Raw genomic sequence first — 6,191 nt, forward strand, 5'->3', positions numbered from 1 at the left:
TCAGCATTACAATATTGTTTGATTAACTCAAAAATGTTTTATTGTAGATGTATAATATTTTTCTATAACCATATGGATTTATACAAAGTCAAACTGTGATATAAAAATGTGGGTTTTTTTATTGAATCTTATTTTACAATTGTTTAACTTTTAAAACTTTTAAAAACTTTTTAAACTTCACATTATGCAATCGTTAGTGGTTGCAATATTTTGTTAGCTATTTAACCCCATGAACCAAAAGTTTTGACCAACATCTACCACCAGTCTCCCTGTTTGAAAGGCTTGTGGGGCTAATCTGCCATTCCTTGTTCGAAAAACATGTGGCTCAAATTTTTAACCAATGTTTGCATAAAGTATTATGTGAAAATGGTCATATACTCATATATGTGTATTTTTATACCCTCAACAGGAATACTTTTTAAACTGCAACAGTAGAGTAAGTTCACTTAACATTTCTCTCTTTTAACGATGATATATGTAGATATTAAAGATTTACATGTAAGCATATTTATTTAGATAAGTTTCAAGCTCACCTGAGCTGAAGGCATCTTTGGTTTTAGGGGATTGAAATTTGCTCTTATAAAGGGACACGCCTTCTTTCAATAATTAAGAATGGGCTAAAAGTTAATGCCATCTTTAAAAATCTTCTCAATTACCACAGGGCCAGAAAAAGATGAAACTTTTGAGAAAGATTCATTACATTGTGTAGATTCAATTTTGGTCTAATTATAACTCCGAGGCTTTAGGATGGGGCCACATAAGGTGATTAAAATTTTACATAGGAATATATAAGAAATTCTTTAAAAACCTCCCAACAACAGCAAAGTCATTATTACTCATATTTATACCAGTAATTGTATATTCAAGTTTGTATAAATAATGACCCCCCGGAGGTAAGGTGGGGCCACAATGGGCGATCAAATTTTTACGTTGGAATACATAGAATTTTTTTTTAATATTCCCAAGAACAGCAAGGTCATGATTATTCTTAAATATTTGACAGCATCCCCTAATTGTGTAAATTCATGTTTATTAAAATTATGACCTCCAGGGCTAGGGTGGGGCTAAAATGGTCAACCATATTTTTACATAGGATTACATTGGGGGAAGTCTTTTAAAAGTCCTTGTCAAGAACAGCAAAGTCATGATTATTCACTTTATATGACCCATTCCCAGGTAGTATACAATTATGTTTGTTTAATCTTAATCCCCGGGATGGAGTCACGGTTGGTGATTAAAGTTTTACATAGAAATATATAGGAAATTATATATATATATATATATATATATATATATATATATATATATATATATATATATATATATCAGGACCCCTGGATATGTGACCAATGGGTCTCTTGTTTCAGATATGCTTGTTATTACATAGCAAACTTATTGAATTACAATTGTTTTTACATTTTTCCTCAATCTGATAACATTTATAACTCTGTACAGTATAATTGATTTCACTGCATATTATTTTATCATTTATAAAAGATACTTTTGAGGATAAATATTATGTTGATTTATTACACGTTTACATATTTGAGCGTTTTAAGGTACATATCTTTTTTATGTGAAAACTATATTATTGTCTACCTATGCATAACCTTTAGAACAAATTTTAATTTTATGTTGAAATGGTTTTTGTGTTGTATTTACAATGAAAATTCTACTTACAACAACTGATAACTGTATGAAATATTCAACAATCAATGATAACTAGATTCTATTGTCAACAAAGGCCTATTTAGTTTCCTTTACAAAACTAGTTAGGCATTTTTTCAAAGATTTCTTTATCTCTTCTTAATTGAAGACCTGTATGTATGACATAAAATTTTAATTTGTATGGGAAAGAAAATACTGGTTCTTTTTTTTCAGCCGATGCAACTCTCAAAGACATCAACTGTAGTTACGACCTAGATCATGTTGACCAATTCCCTATTGTTTTTTTTATTATCTTAAAGGATTTTTATCACGTCTCAAAATGTTTTGATATGACAAAGTTTACATGTTATCAAATTCATGTTTAAAAATTCTTAGCTAGAAAATTAATATTTTGGATGTTTCAACGATCCAAAGTTTGAATTTCTCAATATGTATATTTTGATCGCCGATGTCACGCGTCATTGCTCTGTAATGCAAAGTTAAGTACCTATTGTTTGTCTGTTTATTGTTTAACGTCCCTCTCGAGAATTTTCACTCATATGGAGACGCCACCATTTGCCTGTGGAGAGCTGTAAATTTTTACCTATACTCGGCACTCAGGGCCATTGAGCAGTGAGGGATCTTTTTCATGCCAACACCTACTGCGACACGGGACCTCGGTTTATACGGTCTCATCCGAAGGACCGGTCTCCACGTCCCACAGTGGGATTCGAACCCGCGACGTAAGGATCAACTCCTTACTCCGCGACTCTAGAGCGAACGCTCTAACCACTGCGCCACGCTGGCGACCAAAGTACCTATTGTGTATACAAGACCGGTTTATTTGTTGCATCTATTAAAATAAATAAGTGCTTATTGGATAATTGACAACTAGTAAGGCATAATTTTTGGCTTTAGGATGCATAAATGTGCACAAAAAATGTTCTAAGAAGATTTTTTTTTTACATTTCCTGGACTTGGTCGAGAGCTGAAAGGGGGCCTTTATACGCGAGGGCTTTGACTCCATGCAGAACAATTGTTTATGCCCCATCCTAGCCTCCGGGTCACGATTTTTTCTGTACTTTAAAATATTTTAAGGAAATGGTACTTTAAAAAAAATCAAATCATTATAATAATAACCAACACGCATATTTTAAAAGTCGCACAAAATAGAGTAGGAATGCTGTAAACTTCGTAATGGCGTGTGGTGCCGTTGAAAAATGTCATTTCACTGCTGGAACAAATAGAAGATATACAGAAACTACCATATATATAATTTATTAAAATAATGAAGGAGAATATAAAATTCCCATATTTATAAATATTGAGGAAGTCAAACTTTAGTAATTCTTATTATTTGGTCGAAGTCCCAAGTTGTCAACGTCTTCAATGTCCCCTCCAATTGTCGGCATATTTTCTTGGTTATTTCTCTCTGCTAGACGCTCATATATAAAGGATTGACCGTCATAACTAAAGGAATATCGTCGATGTCAAAATTTCCATCGACCATATTGTGTAGTCTATTTATTTAACGTCAAAATATATTTGATATATTTTTTCTTATGATAAGCTTTACGAGGTCTAATTGACCATTGACACCTATGACGACTCAGTAGAACGTGACCCCTACCTAAATAGTGGAGATTTTTACTTCGAGGATCCTATATCACAGGCGTTTTATGGCCTACTTACGTCCGTTTTCACATATTATTTCATCATTTTTCATGTTTCGAGAATACAATAGTGTTTTCATTTTTCAGACATTTAGATACGTGATAAAAACCCTTAAGTGTATGTAACTCCTGACACTATTTATATGAAGGATTTATTGAAAAGTATATCTTAGGCGAAAGAAATTTAATTTTTAGTTTTACGGATTTTTTTTCAAAAATTTTGGGTAGGAGGAGGAAAAAAAGAAGAAGAAATTTTTATCATTCAATTAAAGTTTGATCATACCTTTATGTCTTTTGCCATTCATTGCAATTTGTGTTGCTGGTTGACACATGGAACTCGTCATAAATATTAAAGATTGACTTATAAAATATCACATACCAGTGTCAATTATTTGGACATGCCAATTTACAAATGGACAAAGTTTTCAGATACCCAAAGAATACCTGTCGTGTAATGAAACCTTAGCTAACACTTTCCAGTACCTGCATAGGTACATTTCTCAAAGACCATTAGTCTTTAGGGCATTATTATCATCTGAGTAATATACTAGCTATCAAGCTGGTGACACAAATTACTTTTGAAGACACAAAATGTAGGATATCAGGCCTTTCAAAATCTGCCAGTACCCAGTACTTTTTACCCGGCTGAAATTATGATTGTACCGGCCAAAATATTTGATGGAGAAAAATTTGATAAAATATTTAGATAAAATCGCTTTCATTAGATACCTCCTATTTTTAGTAAAAGTACTGTCTGTTTCTAATCTTCTTGAAAGCCCTAAGATATGAACAGAATAAATCAGAAATTGAACCTGTGTATGCAAGAAACTAGCTTTTTTTGCAAACAGAAAGGATCATCTAAAAAAAAAAAAGAATATGATTTTTAAAAAAGCAGCATCCATATAATGATCAAAAAATTTCATCCATGTATAAAGGAGTAGAATAAACAATACATGTATGTATTATTTTAATTACATGTAAATATGGCAGGGTGAATCAAGTAATTACTTTTATTCACAAGTCTAAGGTAATGTATATGCAGTAAACATGCCCAACAACTTAGATAATCTGATCTTCATATCAAAATTCCATCAAACTAAATCCAAAGATAATAAAGAGATTAATTGAAGACTGTGATTAAGGTGGACTCATTATGACAGAAGCCTTACTACATACCTTACCAAAATGCTATCGACGGAAGTTTCGTATAACATATTACAATTTACACACTGACATGACAATTAAAAAAAAAATTTTTTAATTTATTTAAATTTACATTTAATTTTTACACAAGGAATTAGATATTAGGTTATTTTTAAAACAATTAAAGGTGTGAATCAAGCTCTTGCATGCACCAAGAATTATCCGTTGGAGACATATTGTTTACAATGGAAGTTGAAAATGAATGTCGAAAAAACGAAGATTCTAGTATTTTCAAAGGGTCCTATGTTAAAAAGAAAATTTTATTACGACAACTTAGTTATTGAAAATGTTAGAGAGTTTAAATATCTAGGCGTTGTTTTTTCACGCACAGGTTCCTTTTGTAAAACAAAACAAAAACACTTATATGAACAAGCACAAAAAGCGATGTATGGCATTATAAGAAAAATTAGACAATTCCAATTACCAGTAGACTGTCAATTTGACCTTTTTGATAGAGTTGTAGTTCCAGTCTTACTATATGGCTCTGAAATATGGGGCTATGAAAATCTTGATATTATTGAGCGTTTGCACTTGAAGTTTATAAAATATGTATTTAATTTGAAAAGTTCCACGCCATCGTACATGGTCTATGGTGAAACAGGTCGCTTTCCTCTGTATATTTCGGTATATTGTAGAATGATTTCATATTGGGCAAAGCTTTTTTCAGGCCCGCCAAATAAAATTGTAAATGTTTTATACAAACATATGTTTAATCTGTACTGTGATGGAAACTTAACAAACCCATGGTTAGATTGTATACAGAAAATATGTAATATGTGTGGTTTATCAAATGTATGGTACGAACAGGGTGTCAATATGAATTATAAATGGATAACTGCTACTGTAAAACAAATATTACAAGATCAATTTATTCAAAAGTGGTCTAGTGACGTAAATAATTCTTCAAAATAAAGGACAGATTTACAGAATCTTTAAACAAAACTTTGGATCTGAACATTATATTGATAAGTTATCTCCTAGATTTAGAAAAATATTTATAAAATTTCGAACTGCAAATCATCATCTGCCAGTAGAGACTGGAAGATGGTATGGTATACCACTGTGTGATAGAATCTGTACACTTTGTAATAATAATCAAACTGCTGATGAATTTCATTATATCTTAAATGTAAAACTTTAGCTAATGTAAGAAAAAATTATCTGGGCAATTATTATTCCCACAGACCCAATGTTATTAAATTCAAGGAACTAATGTCAACCAAAAACGAAAAAATGCTGAAAAAACTATGTATGTTTATTTTAAAAATTTATGATGCTGTCTGTCCTCCTTGACATATTTTTCCCTCTCATATTTATTTATTCTATTTTTCAATCATTTGTCATGTTTTGTTATGTATATGTACCCACGACCAGATTGTATATAATGTATATATGTTATTAATGAACCCCATGTACCAATATTTTGGTTTGGGTGAATAAATTGAACTTGAACTTGGAGGCATCCCAGGATTTTTTCCTATTTGGAATAGTGTTATTGTGTATGACAAATCTTTATAAATGAAATAAATCTTGTAAATCTTGTTAAATACTTTTAATTGACCCTCAGGGTGTCAACCCTAAAGAACAAAACATCATTCAAAGAAATTCACTTCATACGTTGTTGTTTCCAAGCCCATTTCTCATATAATATTCAGTTTTGGTGCAATA

The sequence above is a fragment of the Saccostrea echinata genome, unplaced genomic scaffold (assembly GCF_033153115.1).
Source record: "Saccostrea echinata isolate AGI-Se365-2 ecotype Australia unplaced genomic scaffold, CSIRO_AGI_Sech_v1 ptg000054l, whole genome shotgun sequence".
Classification (NCBI taxonomy): domain Eukaryota; kingdom Metazoa; phylum Mollusca; class Bivalvia; order Ostreida; family Ostreidae; genus Saccostrea; species Saccostrea echinata.